The 20,367-nt window shown below is 36.4% G+C and overlaps 1 non-coding gene across 1 annotated transcript; it reads left to right on the top strand.

Annotated features, from left to right (window-relative positions):
- The first annotated feature begins 19,438 nt into the window (after window positions 1-19,438).
- On the top strand, window positions 19,439-19,545 carry LOC121211903 (small nucleolar RNA R71). The gene has a single exon (XR_005907120.1). It is a non-coding gene; the product is annotated as a small nucleolar RNA R71 (small nucleolar RNA).
- Window positions 19,546-20,367: the final 822 nt, after the last annotated feature.

The following is a 20,367-nucleotide window of genomic DNA, read 5'->3' as shown; positions in this document are numbered from 1 at the left end:
ATCTCATATGAATATATCATAATAGCCTACTTAACCATACCAAAATAAGCCATTACTAGCCATTCCAATGGCTAGGTTACAAAACATCATTTTCAAGCCACTATTAGCCAAGTTATCCTATGCATGCCATTATACCAAAATGATTTGACTAAGTATACCCAAAATGAGTAGTTGATAGTGTGACAATGCTCCAATGATCTCCAACCTTCGCAAGCTTTCGAGCACTATAAAACAGGGAAAACAAAATGAAGTAAGCATTACATGCTTAGTAAGCTCGTATAACGGAAACTAAACTTACCAATCCCGTTATTAAATATAAGCATACAATATCATGTCACCATCCATTAGCAACATTGCCTAAACACATCCATTCTACCAAACATGTTAGTCACCAAAATCTTCATAACAATCAAGTAAACATAATGAGCTCATCATGCAATATTCTTTCAAGTCATTTTCATTTTATCTCATAATTTTGATACCATGTCAAGAGTTTTGTGTCCGTTGAATCATTGGAATTCCGATGGATGCTCAAGTAGTACACTTGAGGTGTACAGTTCCATAATCCGTCAATTCTTATTCGAGGGTACCCATTAGCTTACTCAAGGAATATACTCTCGAGCCACATATCGTATAACAGGATTACTAGTCCAGTCTAAATCCTTTATATGACGTATGCTTAGAGAAACTTGATTAGGATTACCAGTCCAGGCTAAATCTTTTATATAACAAGGTCAATAGGATTACTCGTCCTAGCTAAATCCCACTCACAACAAATGCATGACCTTATTCATTTCGGGAAAGTGCATATATTCATCAGAATTCAATATTTAATCGAGACTTACCCCTTTTTCACCATATCAAGCATGTATTAAATTTCTCATTATAGCATTAAAGTAATGTACATCAATATAAGTCACATTTCATACCACACAACATTCAATTAAACATATTTGCATGCCCGATTAAGTCACACAAACTTACTTCGACACTTGTTTGCGTTAGAAATCTACTAATCTGAAACCTTTTCTTTCCCTTGAATTAGTGTTGTTCGAATTTATATAAATGAATTTAATCATCAATTTCACACATTTCATATTTAAATGGACTCAATTTACGTCTTAGGAAAAATTACCATTTTGCCCCCAGCTTTTCCATAAATTTTGATTTCATCCTTAGGCTTGGAAAATGAAACTTGTGCAATTTACTCCCTATTGCAAGCCTAACCAAAATCCCATTACAAATTTTTCAGCACTTGTATTCATAAAAATTCAGGATTTTTCTTCAATTTCACAAGTTTACATTTTAGTCCCTAAATCATTTTCCATAAAAAATCACTTTGTAAAAGTTGTTTATCTATTAACAACCTTTTATTTTCTACCATAAATTTCTAATTTTTAGCATATGCATCCTTGACCCATTTTTCATACTTAGGTAACTTTTCAAATTAATCCCTCAAATAGAGAGATTAAGTTATCCCGGTTTCAAAAATATCAAAATTACTAAAAACAGGACAAGAAAACTTACCCAATTAGGCCTTGAAAGTTTCTTGTCTCTCCCCTAGGGTTTCCATGAGTTTTTTGGTTGAAAATGATGAGAAAATAAGATGATATTTTCTTTTGATCTTTTAATTAATTAAGTATTTTGTAATTTCCAATTTAGTCCTTGCTCTTTTTCTATATTTCCATGGATGAGTCACCAAGAATCTACATACTTTTCTTTAATGGTATAATTACCATAGAAAGACCTCTAGATTTGAATTCCATAGCTATTTAATCCTTATAGCTACTAGAATTCAACTTTCTCATTTTATGCGATTTAGTCCTTCTCGTAATTAAACACTTAATCGATAAAATTTTCATATTAAAATTTTCACACGACATGCCTATTATAATACGGACCATATAATGCAATAAAAATTAACCTTATTTTCAGATCGAATTTGTTGTCCCGAAACCACTATTTCGATTTTACTGAAAAATGGGTTGTTACTTTCTTGTTCAATCAACTAGTCAATACCCCAACAGGGTCTTATGATCTTCCACTGAAAAATTGAGTTAGCATGAAATACTTATCTTTCAACCTCACAATCCATACCAGTTCACGGTTAAGGTGTTCATGGATAGGGCATACAAAATCTGGGCTAATTCCCACCCTAATGACTTCCTAGGGTTGTCAGCCCTAGGGTTTTAAGTTCTTCCCCTCCTGAGGAGTTGATCCACTAAGAAACCCCTACAAACCAATTATTTAATCATGCCTCAACTCGCTAATCCCGTACATGGGGATTAGTTCCTTATGGATCTAACAAATAATATAAAATTGAAAGAAAGTATAAACATGAAAAACAACTCAAAAGGATAGAGTTTAGAAGAAGCCTGATTTATATAATATGCAAGGTGTCCATAACATGTGTTAAATGAGCCTATTTATAGACTTTAGAGTGGCCGTCATCTTTAACCCTAGGTCAACTGCTGTCCTTGTGTTTGACATTTGATTTTGTGGGTCAAAACATTTGGTTGTGCTTAACAAATGCAATGTCACGACATTGAGGGCAGTATGCTCATCTTCAGAGTGTCTTCAATGGTATGTCGCGACATCCTCAAGTTGTGTAACACCCCAAACACGGCCTAGACGTTATGGCCAAATTTGTGATGTCATATTGGAGTGTTTTGTTTTTCATTCTCTTTTTATTTTTATTTTAATATTTCGTGAAAATCCGATCTACATAAAACTTCTTTAGGTTCTTAACAAAAATTTACGATGTTTGGTGATACGTGTAATATCCTAAATTAGGGCTTAATCAGAATAGTGGTTTCGTGACCACAAATCCGAGATAGAAATAATTATTTTACAGTTATTTTGATGTTTATGATATGATTGCATGATTGTGTGAAAATTTTGTGATGAAATTCTATGCCTAAAGTGCTTAAATTGAAAGTAGGGACTAAATCGAATAAGTTGCAAAACTTGCATTCTAGAAGTTTTTAGTATGAAATTATTTTGGAATATTAATGAGGAGGTCTTAAATAGAAATTTGACCAATTTTAAGTTCATGGACAAAATTAGGACATGGAAGGAATTTTTAGAAAGTTTAGTAGTAAGGGTATTTTGGTCATTTAGTTATTAAAATGAATTAAAAACAAAATTAAAAGCCAATTTTTGTCCATCTTCTTCATTAGGCCGAAATTTCAAGGGTTCTCCATAGCTAGGGTTTGTTTCAAGCTTCTAAGCTCCATAATCAAGAGAAACGAGATTCAAGTCGTGATCGAGGAAAAGAAAAGATTGTGGACTAAATTGCAAAATCTTTATATTTTGGTACCAAGGTAAGTTCATGTGTAAATAATGTAGCATAAATGTTATTTTTAAGTTATTAATGTTAATTATATGATATGCTGATTTTTAATCGTGAAATATTATGTTTTGTGGTTAATGTTGAGGAATATGCAAATTATGTTTACTACTTGATAAATATGGATTGCTACCGAGTATCGGTTCCGATATTCCATGGAAGACGGTAAATGTGAGATCGAAGGAAAAAGCCCGTTTGAACCTTAGGAATAGATTAGGATAAAAGTGACATGTCACTAGGATGGTTAAGCATCCGAACTCGTTGAGTTGAGTCTGAGTTCACTTATGGATGCGAATGTCCGAACTCGTTGAGTTGAGTCCGAGTTCGTGAAATGTAACTAGGCATCCGAACTCGTTGAGTTGAGTCCGAGTTCACTTATGGATGCGAATGCCCGAGCTCGTTGAGTTGATTCTGAGTTTACTTAGGGGCGGGTTACATGATTTCTTGATTACATATGAGGCACTTATGTGCAAATTATCCGTGTATCCGAGTTGTATTCCGATGTGTTCAACGGGTGAAATTTCTAGTGAAATGGAAGAACACTTAAGATGCAAGCGACGTTTTGGTAAGTGTTGTGAAATGAACACTTTGGACAGGTATGTTTTTAACCCTCGGGTTGAAAATAGATACAACAACGATAAGGTGGTAAGATGATGAATGATGTTTAGAAATGTGATATATGTTTTGGTGATACCATGCTAAAGTTGTTTGGTATATTTGTATTGTTATGTTACTTGTTATTTACATATGAACTTACTAAGCATTTATGCTTACTCCTTCCTTTTCATTCACTGTAGTTTTGAACAAGCCGGCTCAAGAATCGGGACAGGTCGAAAGTTCGATCACACTATCCAAAGGACTTTTATCTTGGTAAATGGCTTGTACAACTACTTAAGTATGGCATGTATAGCAATATACCTATTTTGTGTAAATAATTTTATGATATGGCCATGTTTGGTTGAGAAAATGTTTGATATTGATAAGTCATGGTGATGGCTAATTTAGATCATGCTTGATATCATGGAAGTTTACTAGGTTATCTAGTTCATAAAAATTCATGGAAAGATGAAACTTGCCTTAAAACAGAATATTGCTGCAGCAATGACATGAATTTGAAAAATCACTAAAAATAGTATAAATAGAAATAAATAATGAATAAGTTATGAAATTGAATCTTATTGAGTCTATTTTCATATGGATTGAACAAAACAGGAATATAAATTATATTTTATGATATAGTTAAACTTTTACAAAATAGGGCCAGAGTGATTTCTGGATCCCCTGTTCTGACTTTAAATATTCATAATAAATTTTACAAAAATAATTAGGAGTTTTTCTTTATATGTACAGATTCCTTATTGAGTCTAGTTTTAAGTGAAACAAACCAAATAGTCATTTAAATTCTGTATAGAGATATATCTGATTCGTAAGACACAGAGGTCAGAGCAGTCGAACCCTGAAATAGGGGAGACTTTAACTAATTAACTGTACTAATTGGCCCAACCAAAAATTCTAGACAAAAATTAGTAAATATATATATGAGTCTAGATTTAGGGAAATTTTACGGATCTTGATTTTGAGTTTCATAACTCGAGATATGATTTTTCTTGTAACTGTGACGCGGGTAGCTAGAAAGCTATGAATGTAGAAACAAATGATTTGAAGTTCTTAATTTGATAAATTATGTTCGGTAACCCCTCAAGCTCAACTCCAGCGACGGTTTCGGGAGTGGGGGCGTAACATTTGGTGGTATTAGAGCAGGTTTAGTCAGTTCTCGGACTACGTGTTGTATGTACGGATTTTGCTATACATGCCATATGTATGAATTGTGATAGTGTGACGACTTCTGACATTTTTAAATGATTTTTATATAGTAAAAGGATCCCGATCCAGCTGTGGCAGATGAAGTAGAGAGTAATGCGCCAGCTCCGGCTGAAGGGGTAGCGCCGACTAAAAACCCACCCCCTACTGTTGGTCAGGGAGGAGGAGAAAGGGATTGGGAAGCCTTTCTCCAAATGATGAGTGCATGGTACACTAAGTTCGTTCGTACGAACCCAAATGTACGACCTCCCCCACCTCCCCCAATTCCTCAACCTATGCTTCCGATGCCTCAGGGAGTGGATATGATAAAATTTCACAGAACCCCCGTTGACAGAATTCGTAAACAAGGGGCTGAAGAATTTAGAGCAAATATTGATGATGATGCAGAGAAAGCAGAGTTTTGGCTTGAAAATTCTATCCGGGTATTTGATGAATTATCTTGTACACCTGAAGAATGTTTGAAATGTGCTACATCTTTGTTTAGAGATTCAGCCTATAATTGGTGGAAGACTTTGATTTCGGTGGTACCGAAAGAGAGGGTAACCTGAGAATTCTTTGAAGAAGAGTTTCAGAAGAAATTTATTAGTGAAAGATTTATTGATCAGAAATGTAAAGAGTTTCTTGAGCCGAAGCAAGGTAATATGACAGTCTCAGAATATGAAAGAGAGTTTATTCGATTGAGTAAGTATGCCAGGGAATATGTTCCTACAGAAGCCGAGATGTGCCGACGATTTGAAGACGGGCTCAATGAAGACATTAAAGTATTTGTTGAGATCCTTGAACTAAAATAAATGGTGGTACTTGTCGATCGAGCTTGCAAGGCTGAAGAATTACTGAAGGAAAAGAAAAAGGTAGAATCTGAAACACGAAATTGGAAGAAAAGACCAATGAGTAATGCACCCTCACAACAAACCAGAAATTCAAGAAATATGAACCCTCGTTCCCAAGTTTCAGCTGGGCAATCATATGGAAATTTTAAGAAGCGAAATGTGGGTCCTAAATCTCAGACTACTTCTGTGGCTAGTGTGGGAAATACGAGATTTGTTAAACCCGAGTGCCAGCGGTGTGGTAGAAATCATTTTGGTCCGTGCAGAGCAAATTAATGTTTTCGATGTGGTTCTCTGGATCATTTAATTAGAGACTACCCAGAGAGAGCTGAGAAAGAAAAATTTCAGAGTGTAAAAGCTAGTGGTACAGATTTGAGGGGAAGGTATCCGAGAAAAGCTGGAAGTGAAACAAGCAGTAAGAATGTAGCCAGAGATGCAGTAGTTAGATCTGATGGAAGAGCTCCGGCTAGAACTTATGCTTTTAAAGCGCGTGAAGATGCTTCCTCACCCGATGTGATTACCGGTACATTTTCTCTTTATTATATTAATGTTATTGCTTTGATTGATCCTGGTTCTACTCATTCATATGTATGCATTAAACTGGTGTCTAGTATGAATATACCTGTTGAGAACACAAATTTTATGATTAGAGTGTCGAACCTGTTAGGCAAATGCGTGATAGTTGATAAAGTAAGCAAGAAATGCCCTTTAATGATTCAGGGTCATTAATTTCCGGCCGACTTGATGTTGTTGCCGTTTGATGAATTTGATGTTATTTTGGGTATGGATTGGTTGACATTGCATGATGCTATAATAAATTGCAAAGAAAAAGTTATAGAATTAAAGTGTGAAAGTGGTGAAATTCTGCGGGTTGAGCCAGACAAATCAGAGGCATTATCTAGTATGGTTTCTTCGATGTCGGCTCAGAGATATTTGAGAAAGGGTTATGAAGCTTATTTGGCGTATGTAATTAATACAAAAGAAGTTGAAAAGAAAGTTGAATCAGTGCCGATTGTGTGTGAATTTACGGACGTATTTCCAGAAGAATTGCCGGGTTTACCTCCAATTAGGGAAGTAGAATTTGGTATTGATTTAATACCGGGAACAGCTCCGATCTCGATTGCTCCATATAGAATGGCACCAACAGAGTTGAAGAATTAAAGTCGCAGTTGCAAGAGTTGACTGATAAAGGCTTTGTGAGACCGAGTTTTTCACCTTGGGCTGCTCCCGTGTTATTTGTGAAAAAGAAGGATGGTTCTATGAGATTATGTGTTGATTATCGGCAGTTAAACAAGGTGACAATCAAAAACAAGTATCCGTTGCCGAGAATTGATGATTTGTTTGATCAGCTAAAAGGAGCGACATGGTTTTCAAAGATTGACTTGAGATCTGGGTATTATCAGCTGCGAGTAAAAGAGTCAGATGTGCCTAAAACTGCTTTTAGAACAAGGTACGGTCATTATGAATTTTTAGTTATGCCATTCGGGTTCACAAATGCTCATGTTGTGTTTATGGATTTAATGAATCGCATATTTCGGCCATACCTGGACAGATTTGTTGTGGTGTTTATAAATGATATTTTAATTTATTGAAAAGATGAGACAGAGCATGCTGAGCATTTCAGGATAGTTTTGCAAACTTTGAGAGATAAGCAGCTATATGCTAGGTTTAGTAAAAGTGAATTTTGGCTCCGGGAAGTTGGATTTTTGGGTCATATTGTTTCAGGTGATGGTATACAGGTTGATCCTAGTAAAATTTCAGCCATTGTTGATTGGAAACCACCGAAAAATGTAACTGAAGTTAGGAGTTTCTTAGGGCTAGCTGGGTATTATCGGCGGTTTGTAAATGGATTTTCTATAATTGCTGCTCCTATGACTAGACTACTCCGAAAGGATGTTAAATTTGAATGGACGGAAGAATGTCAACAGAGTTTCGAAGAATTGAAAAAGGTATTAACTGAAGCACCAGTGTTGATACAACCCGAATCAGGTAAAGAATTTGTCTTAAATACTTGATGTCACAAAAAGACTTGAATTTGAGACAGCGAAGATGGTTAGAGTTATTGAAAGATTACGAGCTTGTTATTGATTATCATCCGGGAAAAGCGAATGTGGTTGCCGATGCTTTAAGCAGAAAGTTGTTGTTTGCTTTGAGAATTATGAACAGTCAGTTGAAAATGTCAGATGACAGTTCGATTCTAGTAGAGTTAAGAGCAAGACCGATGTTTTTACAAGATATTTTTGAAGCTCAAAAAAATGATCAAGATTTGCTAGCCAAGAGAAAACAGTGTGAAGCTGATATAGGATCAGATTTCAGAATCGGTTCTGATGGTTGTTTGATGTTTAAAAATTAGATTTGTGTACCGAAAAATGATGAGTTGATTCAAAAGATTTTGCATGAAGCACATAATGGTTATTTAGCGGTTCATCCGGGCAGTACGAAGATGTATAATGACTTGAAGAAAATGTATTGGTGGAGTGGAATGAAAAGAGATATTTCTGAGTTTGTACCAAAGTGCTTAGTTTGTCAACAAGTGAAAGCTGAACACCAAGTACCTTCAGGATTACTCCAGCCTATTATGGTTCCTGAATGGAAATGGGATCGGATTACTATGGAATTTATATCAGGGTTGCCGTTAACTCCAGGGAAGAAAAATGCCATCTGGGCAATAGTTGACAGACTGACTAAATCAACTCATTTTATTCCAGTACGTACAGATTATTCTCTTAATAAGTTGGCTGAATTGTATATCCGAGAGATTGTTAGACTTCATGGGATACCTTTGTCAATCATTTCGGATAGAGATCCGAGGTTTACCTCACGGTTTTGGAAAAAGTTGCAAGAAGCATTAGGTACAAAGTTAAATTTTAGCACTGCCTTTCATCCACAAACTGATGGACAATCAGAAAGAGTAATTCAGATTCTTGAAGACATGCTCAAATGTTGTGTATTGGAATTTCAAGGTAGTTGGGGAAAGTATTTACCGTTGTTAGAATTTGCTTATAATAATAGTTATCAGACAAGTTTGAAGATGGCACCTTATGAAGCATTATATGGTCGTAAATGTCGGACGCCATTGTATTGGACTGAACTCAAGGAAAATCAAATTTATGGAGTTGATTTAATAAAAGAAACCGAAGAAAAGGTGAAAGTGATTCGAGATTGTTTGAAAGCTACTTCAGATAGACAAAAATCTTATGCGGATTTGAAACGAAAAGAAATGGAGTTTCAAGTTGGTGATAAGGTATTTTTGAAAGTGTCTCCATGTAAGAAAGTCCTTGGATTTGGACGAAAGGGCAAGTTAAGTCCGCGTTTTATTGAACCGTATGAAATAATTGAAAAAGTTGGACCGGTAGCATATCAGCTAGCGCTACCACCTGAATTAGAGAAGATTCATGATGTGTTTCACATATCTATGTTACGTCGGTATTGTTCGGATCCTTCACATATAATTTCACCAACAGAAGTTGAACTACGACCGGATATGACTTATGAAGAAGAACCGATTAAGATTTTAGCTCGAGAAGTCAAACAACTAAGAAATAAAAGTGTAGCACTTGTGAAAGTGTTGTGGCAAAAGCATGGGGTAGAAGAGACTACATGGGAACCTGAAGAAACTATGAAAAACCAATACCCACACCTGTTTACCAGTAAGATTTTCGAGGACGAAAATCCTTAAAAGGGGGGAGAGTTGTAATATCCTGAATTAGGGCTTAATCGGAATAGTGGTTTCGTGACCACAAATCCGAGATAGAAATAATTATTTTACAATTATTTTGATGTTTATGATATGATTGCATGATTGTGTGAAAATTTCTTGATGAAATTCTATGCCTAAAGTGCTTAAATTGAAAGTAGGGACTAAATCGAATAAGTTGCAAAACTTGCATTCTAGAAGTTTTTACTATGAAATTGTTTTGGAATATTAATGAGGAGGTTTTAAATAGTAATTTGACCAATTTTAAGTTCATGGAAAAAATTAGGACAAGGAAGGAATTTTTGGAAAGTTTAGTAGTAAGGGTATTTTGGTCATTTAGTTATTAAAATGAATTAAAAACAAAATTAAAAGCCAATTTTTGTCCATCTTCTTCTTTAGGCCGAAATTTCAAGGGTTCTCCATAGCTAGGGTTTGTTTCAAGCTTCCAAGCTCCATAATCAAGAGAAACGAGATTCAAGTCGTGATCGAGGAAAAGAAAAGATTGTGGACTAAATTGCAAAATCTTTATATTTTGGTACCAAGGTAAGTTCATGTGTAAATAATGTAGCATAAATGTTATTTTTAAGTTATTAATGTTAATTATATGATATGCTGATTTTTAATCGTGAAATATTATGCTTTGTGGTTAATGTTGAGTAATATGCAAATTATGTTTACTACTTGATAAATATGAATTGCTACCGAGTATCAGTTCCGATATTCCATGGAAGACGGTAAATGTGAGATCGAGGGAAAAAAGCCCGTTTGAACCTTAAGAATAGATTAGGATACAAGTGACATGTCACTAGGATGGTTGAGCATCCGAACTCGTTGAGTTGAGTCTGAGTTCGTGAAATGTAACTAGGCATCCGAACTCATTGAGTGGAGTCCGAGTTCACTTATGGATGCGAACGCCCGAGCTCGTTGAGTTGAGTCCGAGTTCACTTAGGAGCGGGTTACATGATTTCTTGATTACATATGAGGCACTTATGTGCAAATTATCCGTGTATCCGAGTTGTATTCCGATGTGTTCAACGGGTGAAATTTCTAGTGAAATGGAAGAACACTTAAGATGCAAGCGACGTTTTGGTAAATGTTGTGAAATGAACACTTTGGACAGGTATGTTCTTAACCCTTGGGTTGAAAATAGATACAACAACGATAAGGTGGTAAGATGATGAATGATGTTTAGAAATGTGATATATGTTTTGGTGATACCATGCTAAAGTTGTTTGGTATATTTGTATTGTTATGTTACTTGTTATTTACATATGAACTTACTAAGCATTTATGCTTACTCCTTCCTTTTCATTCACTGTAGTTTTGAACAAGCCGGCTCAAGAATCGGGACAGGTCGAAAGTTCGATCACACTATCCAAAGGACTTTTATCTTGGTAAATGGCTTGTACAACTACTTAAGTATGGCATGTATAGCAATATACCTATTTTGTGTAATAATTTTATGATATGGCCATGTTTGGTTGAGAAAATGTTTGATATTGATAAGTCATGGTGATGGCTAATTTAGATCATGTTTGATATCATGGAAGTTTAATAGGTTATCTAGTTCATAAAAATTCATGGAAAGATGAAACTTGCCTTAAAACAGAATATTTGCTGCAGCAATGACATGAATTTGAAAAATCACTAAAAATAGTATAAATAGAAATAAATGATGAATAAGTTATGAAATTGAATCTTGATGAGTCTATTTTCATATGGATTGAACAAAACAGGAATATAAATTATATTTTATGATATATTTAAACTTTTGCAAAACAGGGCCAGAGTGATTTCTGGATCCCCTGTTCTGACTTTAAATATTCATAATAAATTTTACAAAAATAATTAGAAGTTTTTCTTTATATGTACGGATTCCTTATTGAGTCTAGTTTTAAGAGAAACAAACCTAATAGTCATTTAAATTCTGTATAGAGATATATCTGATTCGTAAGACACAGAGATCAGAGCAGTCAAACCCTGAAATAGGGGAAACTTTAACTAATAAACTGTACTAATTGGCCCAACTAAAAATTCTATAAAAAAATTAGTAAATATATATATGAGTCTAGATTTAGGGAAAATTTACAGATCTTGATTTTGAGTTTTATAACTTGAGATATGATTTTTCTTGTAACTATGACGCGGGTAGCTAGAAAGCTGTGAATGTAGAAACAAATGATTTGAAGTTCTTAATTTGATAAATTATGTTCGATAACCCCACAAGCTCGACTCCAGCGACGGTTTCGGGCGTGGGGGCGTAACAATATGTGATATTCGTGACAGGTTTTAAATATTTATAATGAATCATTCTTGAAACTAACTATTCTCACGATAAAGGCAAATGTACCTATCGAACAGTAGTATAGTTTTAGCAAGACCGAATTGTCAAACCCAAAGGAACTAAAAGTACTAGTAATGACTGTCTTTTTATTATCTAGCCTAAGAATAATGGGGTTTGGTTTAACTAACTAATTAACCAAACTAAGAAATCACAGAAAATAGAATTGGGGAATTACTTTTTGAAAAACAATTGATTGAGACAATACCTAAGGAAAAATCCTCCTAGACTTCACTTGTTATTTGACTCTGAATCGGACGATTTATTCATTTGACTTGATCTGTAGAAATCTCTAAGTTATATTATTATCCCTCTCGAGACTAACAACGTCTAACCCTAGGTTGAATAATTGAAATCTCTTTCTAATTAACTCCCTAGGGTTACATTAACTCGATCTATGGATCCCCTTATTAGGTTTCACCCTAATCCGGCAAAATCTTGTCACCCTATCTCTAGGCGCGCAATAAACTCCGCTTAATTATGACAAATGTACTCTTAGACAGGGTCTATTCCTCTTCTGAATAAAAGCTTAACTTGAATCAATATCCTGGAATATCAAGATAAGGATTAAGAACACATAATTAAGAACAAGCCAAATATTTATCATACAGTTCAGATAATAATAACAAGATCTGTCTTAGGTTTTATTCCCCTTAAGTATTTAAGGGTTTTAGTTCATAACTAAAAGGTAAACATCTTAGAAGAATAATGAAAACAAAACATAAAGAAAAACCCAAAACTCCTGAAGGGAAATTGAGGGGAAATCTTCAGTCTTGATGATGAATCCGGCTTCTGAAATGGATCAATCAGCTTTCCTTGAGCAGTTCCCTGCTTCCTTCCCTGTGTGTCTCCCTTTCCTCCCCCTCTAGGGTGTATTTATAGGCTTTAGAATGCCTAAGAACCCTCAAAATTGGCCTTTTCTGACTTGGACTAAACTTGGGCTCAGCAGGGACACGCCCATATGCGATTGCTTAAGGCCGTGGTCAAGCCTGTTAAATAGGCACGAGCGTTTGGTCCACCCGTGTGAGTCATGCTTCGATTCTGCCAAATTGATACAGCCGTGTGGTCTGCTCGTGTGAGAAGGTCCATGCCGTGTTGATTTCGTACGTTGGCCAATTTTCTCCGTTTTTGGCTCGTTTCTCGTTCCTTTCACTCTCATATGTTCACCTAAGTATAAAACATGAAATTAAGGCACTAAGAGCATCAAATTCACCAATTTTAAGGAAAAATCATCCATAAAATGTGCTAAGTATGGGACAAAAATATGTATGAATTACGGTTTATCAAATACCCCCACACTTAAGCATTTTCTTGTCCTTAAGCAAAATTCTCAACTCATAATCAAAATAAATTCTTCTCAAGTTATAATTTATATCGATAATATCTCAAAATAATCCACAGGTAATCATACATTGAAAATTCAACTGAAAGAACATCAAAGTTTCAAACATTCCAAGTTGAGCATTTTATATTAAAAAAATAGGTGTCTCCCCTCATTTAAGTAATTACCTTCGATTAAAAATGTCACAGAGTTTCACATCCTCACAAAAGATTCACTCAAATCTCTCGAGGTGTTTAAGGACAATAAATGAAGCACTCAATAGTCAATAATGAAAAGTCATTACCATAGGCTTGGATGAAAATCAAATCTCTAGCACTATAAATTGAGATGAAACATCAATCAAAAGGTCTTTAGAGGGTTGTAACGTGGCTTTAGTTAGAGGGTGTGGTCACAAGCTGAAAGAAAGGGTTAGAATTGAGATTGAATTGAAAAATTGCCTAGCTAGAAAATTGACTAGTCATTAATTGCGTACAACAGTTTTTATTTCTCAGAATATGGAATTTAACTTCTTTAGCTCAGAAGATCACTACTACTAATATGTATACATGTATATATATATTTTCTGAACAAGTCAAATTACAAAATAGAATAAAATATAGCTAAGCAATTATTCCAACTCAAATCTCGACAAAAATAGGGATCAAATTAATTTAGGATTTCAACAATAATGAGTTATGGGTTAATATCGAGGGTAAATCAATGAATGGGTTGTTAGGCTCAAGGGGTTCACTAAGGGTTAATTGTGAAGGTAGGCTTTTATGGAGTGAGTGGGTTAAACCTAAGTTCCTTTATCATTTTGACATATCAAATGGTGTGGTCTTGACATGCATAATCAAGCAAGTTCTAGAATAACAATTCAATACTGACGCACTCATAATGAAAGTGAGCATGAAAGAAATAATAGATGGTCTAAAGGCTCAAGATCTCACAAAAATTATGGCTTTTTGATGTTTAAACTTGTGGATTTCAATTCAAAATAATACCTAAACTTGAGGAAACAACTTGAAATTTTAAATTCTTAAAAATCAACTTATCATGCTTAATTCTCTAATGTCTTAAAGTTTAAATAATCAATGCATGAATGTCTATGTTTTAATTTAAGATATATCAATAAAAATCATAAATCAATCAAAATTTATCCTAAACATGATATAAGAGATTTTCAAGAAAACAAGGCAATCATTCAGGGATTTTTTTTATAGTGAAATGAAACCCCCCCACTTAAGATGTACATTTCCCTCAATGTAAAAAGATATATATATATATATATAGAAATGAATATGAAACTAAGATAGGGAGAGAAGTGAAACTTCTTGAGTGATGAATGAATTTCCTTGAACTGGAGTTTTGGAGAATAATCGGCATGAGGGTGGAAGAGGATACTCCGGCGGTGGTAGAGGTTCATTAGTCCATAAGTCCTACGCTAAAAGAGTAGTATATCTGAAGTTGGTTATGTTCGTGGTCGAGCAGGACATGGCAGTCGTGGAGAACCTTCCCCAGTGGAGTTTCAAGTCCCTAAGTAATAGTGAGCTTTGGAGCTCTTTACAACTGTGATAGAATCAACAACTCTTTTAGAAAATATATAAGGAAGAATAATTACTCGATAAGAAATAGCCGAAATTCAAAATTGTTAAATAAAAATTATAAAACCTAATAAAAATAAGCTTAAAGAAAAATAAAAAGTAGTCCTAAAGTAGAATAAATGTAAAACATAAAATAATAAACAAAAGTTTTTAAACATTTTCATCGCTAGATGGTTCGCGAGGTAGGGGTGGCGATGAGATGAGGAAGTGCTGAAAAATCTGGTGTAGTGTTGCATCAATGTGATCGAAGCGCTGAAAACATTGTTGCTCGAATTGAGTTAGGCGCTCAGAGATGTCAGCGTTTGAAGCCGTCGCATGAACTGGACGAGAGGGTGGTGGTGGCTGAGATAGTGGGTCCTCGTGACCTGGAGGGACATCATCAGTAATGTCCTTAGGGACCTCCTCCTCAGTGGATTGGACGAGACGGTACTGAAGATGGAAGGTGCCACGTCGTTTCTCGATCATCCTCATCCTTAACATGCTCGAGATGCCCTGTGGGGACATCTGGCCCATGAGAGTGAGGGAGGATGATTCGGCTACTGTGTTGAGGAGTCCAAAGTGCCAAGCCAACCGCGTCACATAGGGCCCAATGGAGATGACCCCCTTCCTATGCCGCTCCGTCTGATGTTGAATGGCGAGGGCAATGAAATAAGCGAGGTCTATGATGTGCCCGTGTGACATACACCATAGAAAGTAGGCATCGTGAGTGTTGACAATGCCAGTGCTCTCTCTCCTTCCTATTAACGTGTGAGCCAAAATGGCGTGTAAGTACCTTAAAGATGAGGGAGTGCCAATGCCTTAGAGCGGCTAGGATTGTAGGAGGCAGCGCTGGGGTGAGGGCATCCCAGCACTTCGAGAGAGAGTAGTGGATGTGGCAATGGAGAGTGTCGAGGTCCTTCTCATCCTTAAACTCTGTATATAGACCCAAAGCGGTTCCAAACTCCGGAACATTCAATTGGCAGACTAGACCGCCGAAGTGAAATTGGATTGTTCCCGGCTCATCAAAACGGGCCATCACAGTCTGAAGATGGAACGTTGAGCAGAATTCCATAGTGAGTTCGAGATATGTCAGCTCGACAATCTCAAAGAAAAGCCTCCATGGTTCGGTGGTGAGGAGGGCCCGAATTGCATCCGCAAGTTGACTTGTTCTAGCGTGGCCCAGTCTATACAGGAGCCTACTTCCAAGGGTCGGGCCCATAGAATCTGGAAAAGTTCTTCTTGGGGCCCAATGGGGAACTGCAGGAAAGGGTGACGAATTTTCGCTGTAGGACCTGAGGAAGATGAGGCTCCCTTCCTTTTCTTCGAAGTAGGGACGGCGACTTTCTTTCCTCGTGAAGATGACATGGTGTACCTGTAATGGAAATTGAAGTGGAATGTGAATACTTTCCATGGGGCTTACATATTAACCTGTACTATAATAGCCAAAATAAATGTGCCAAATAACCCTATGAGAATAAGTAATGGAGATATCTAAAGAATGAATTTGTGTGGGGTTAATAGCATGAAACCCATAGAAACAATAACCATGAAGGAATGTAGCCTAATATACTGACTAAGAAAATAAAAAAATTACCAAAATAAAAACTTAAAAATATACATTTATCTACTTAACTATGAATGTACACGTAAAATAGTGAAATGGAGCATAGAAATCATGAAATGAGTAAGAACTTCAACATGAAAAGGATGATAACTACTCTAGATACGAAGTTTGAGTGATAGAAAGATGAAAATAACATGAAAAGTGCAAATTACTATGATAAATAGCATTAGAAATTAGTAAAATAAAAGAGAAAAGAGTAAACAAACGCTAGAAAGAGGAGAATGAGCATCAAAAATAGGGTTAGAAGCAGCGCACAGGCATGTTAGGGAGGCCGTGTCGACTTGCAGCGGCTAGGGTTAGGGTGAGGGAGATGATGAATAGTGAAGGGTATTTATAGATTTTGGGACACACGGCCAGGGAACACGCCCGTGTTCCCTAATTTTTGCCCGTGTGACTCGCGAATTTTGAATTTGGACGCATCTGACAATTTCCCCACGCCCGTGTACCTTGGGCATGTTAGTGCGCACGACCGTGTCTGTCTTTGTTTGCTTCTCCCACCCCCGTGTATGAAGGGCCGCGCCCGTGTTGTTTTGGCAGGTTCACCCATGGTTGCTTGGCACGGGCGTGTCGCAGGCTCGTGTTAATTTGACAGGTTCGGCCACAGTTTCAAGGCACGAGCGTGTCACACACCCGTGTTGTTTTGGCAGGTTCGCCCACGGCCATGTCGCATGGCTGTGGTGATTTATCGTAGCCCGTGTTGGAGAAAATCTTTGCCCTATTTCCACACGGTCCTAAGCACGCCCATGTTCTTGGCCGTGTGTGCTTTCGAAAGCCTGCGTTCCATAAGACGGTTAGTATGTTAGATGTTAAAACTAAAATTTAAAGAAATTAATATTATTAGTGCTCGGGTTTCCTCCCAAGAAACGCTTATTTATAGTCTAATCTCGACTTACCTTTCCATTGAATGGTCATGGTGGTTCGAGGAGTTTATACTCCTCATTCCTGCTATGAATCTCATCAAAATAAGGTTTTAGGCGGATATTGTTTACCTTAAAAGTGCTGAACTTGGGATGATTTACCTCGACTGTACCGAATGGGAAAATGCTAAGTACCGTAAGAGGGATTTCTTCATTCGGTATTGAGCTTGTTCTGCGGCATCTAATAAAACTTTGTCTCCAACCTTAAGTTGATTTCGAAAGGTATTGAGCTTGTTCTGGCGTAGTTTTGGTTTATCATGTGTTCTCGGTTTATGTGTTTACCATTCATCTAGCTCCTCAATTTGTAGCCTTCGTTCTTCACGAATAGGTCCTCTATTATTGCTTGAAAATGGCTCATGTACTTCCTTCAAACTTATTTCCTGCAAAGTAGGTTGCACCATATTGTCAGTTTTAGTAGAATGGTTTAGACAATCACCTTCAGTTTTCGATGTGTTTCCGGAATTGTGAGCTTGAAGGGTGATTGTTTCGTCTCCCACATGAAGTGTGAGCTCACCTGTGCCAACATCAATAATCATTCTAGCAGTTGTTAAAAAGGGCCTTCCTAAAATCAAAGGGGTGTTGCTATCCTTCTCTATGTCTAGAACAATGAAGTCAACGAGAAATATAAATTTATCGATTTTAACTAGCACATCTTCAATAATACCCCTAGGAAATCTTATAGTTTTATCTTTTAATTGAATGCTCATCCTAGTCTGTTTGGGTTTCCCAAGGCCTAGTTGTTTAAACATTTTGTAAGGCATGATGTTAATACTAGCCCCTAAATCAGCTAATGCATTATTAACATCTAAACTACCAATTAAGTAAGGAATTGTAAAAGTCCCTAGATCTTTCAATTTGTTGGGTAGTTTATTCTATAGAATAGCTGAGCAAACTGCATTGAGCTTCACATGTGAAGCCTCGTCCAACTTCTGCTCATTTACTAAAAGCTCCTTTAAAAATTTCATTGCGTTTGGCATCTGCGATAGAGCTTCAATAAACGGTAAGTTAATATGTAATTTTTTTAAGAGTTTAAGGAATTTACCAAATTGTTCATCTGAATGATCTTTCCTTGTCGCATTAGGGTATGGCACACGAGGTTTGTATTTTGTACTTACCGGTTTCTGCTCATTGTGGTCTACCTTACCTTTACCTTTGCTTATATTAGTTTCTTGCCTTGGTTCTGGCTCAGGTGTGACTAACCCTTCCTCATCTTGACTAGTAATCGCGTTGAGTTGCTCCTTTGGGTTAGATTCTGTATTGCTTGGCAAGCTACCTTGTAGTCGTTCAGAAATCAACTTGGCAAGCTGTCCAATCAGAGTTTCGAGCCCTTGGATCGATGCTTGTTGATTTTTGAGTGCTGTCTCAGTATTCTGAAAATGAGTTTCTGACACCGAGATGAATTTGGTTAACATCTCCTCAAGGTTCATCTTCTTTTCTTACTGGTAAGGTGGTTGTTGAAAGGCCAGAGGATGTTGTGGCCTTTGATTTCCTTGACCGCCCCACGAGAAATTGGAATGGTTCCTCCAACTTGCATTATAGCTGTTACTATATGGGTTATTTTGGGATCTAGAGTTATTGTTACCCATATATTGGACTTGTTCCTCTTCGATGCTAGGGCTGAAGGGTTGATACTCTGTGCATGCTCTTCCTCCATTCGAATCGCACCTCATCACTAGATGTACCTGAGTAGAACCAAACAAACCGTCAATCTTGTTATTTAAGAGTTCTACTTGGTTAGATAGTATAATAACCACGTCGAGGTTGAAACACAGGCTACTTTCGTCGGCTTTGTTCTCATAACTTGCCATTGATAGTTATTCAGTGATATCTCCTCAATAAATTTGTAAGCTGCCTCAGGTGTCTTATTATTGATAGTTCCTCCAGCAGCTGCATCAATCATCTGCCGAGTCGAAGGATTCAGGCCATTATGAAACGTTTGAACCTATAGCCAAAGCGGTAACCCATGGTGAGGGCACCTTCTCAAAAGGTCTTTGTATCTCTCCCATGCATCGTAGAGTGTTTCTAAATCCATCTGCACAAAAGAAGAGATATCATTACGTAATTTGGCTGTTTTAGTTGGTGGAAAATATTTTAATAAAAAATTTTTGGTCATTTGTTCCCAAGTAGTGATTGACCCTCGTGGTAACATGTTCAACCATTATTTAGCCTTATTCCTTAATGAAAAGGGAAACAACCAAAGACATATGGCATCATCATAAATGCCATTGATTTTAAATGTATCGCAAAATTCCAAGAAATTTTCCAAGTGAGTGTTGGGATCCTCGTCCTGCAAACCATCAAACTGAACAAACTGTTGTATCATTTTAATTCTGTTAGGTTTCACTTCAAAATTGTTTGTAGCAATAGCAGGTCTAATGATACTTGACTCAGTTCCTGTTAAATTAGGTTTAGCATAACCATACATAGTGTGCGGAGTAGGATTTTGGTTAACAACAATTGCAGGAGGTAGCGAATGTTCTTGGTTTTCAGCCATCTTCTCGGTTGGGGTTTGAATATCGTCCTCTTGCTCGTTCTCTGTGTATCTTAAGCTTCGCCTTATTTCTCTTTGGTTTCTGCGAACTGCGTGATTGATCTCACTGTCAAAAAGTAATGGTCGTTACGGGTTTCTTCTAGCCATAAACTATAAAAAAAACCTACCAGAAGAAAATAAATGAAGAATTAGAAAAGAAAATAAAAATTTATATTGCAATAAAAGTAAAATGGCTAAAGTAATAAAAATCGAGTGTTCCTAATATCTTAGTTCCCCAGCAACGGTGCCAAAAACTTGATACGTGATATTCGTGATAGGTTTTAAATATTTATAATGAATCGTTCTTGAAACTAACTATTATCACAATAAAGGCAAGTGTACCTATCGAACAATAGT

The sequence above is a fragment of the Gossypium hirsutum genome, chromosome A12 (assembly GCF_007990345.1).
Source record: "Gossypium hirsutum isolate 1008001.06 chromosome A12, Gossypium_hirsutum_v2.1, whole genome shotgun sequence".
NCBI classification, from domain to species: domain Eukaryota; kingdom Viridiplantae; phylum Streptophyta; class Magnoliopsida; order Malvales; family Malvaceae; genus Gossypium; species Gossypium hirsutum.
The sequence above is the reverse complement of the archived record's forward strand: the minus strand, read 5'-3'. Positions and strand labels throughout refer to the sequence as shown.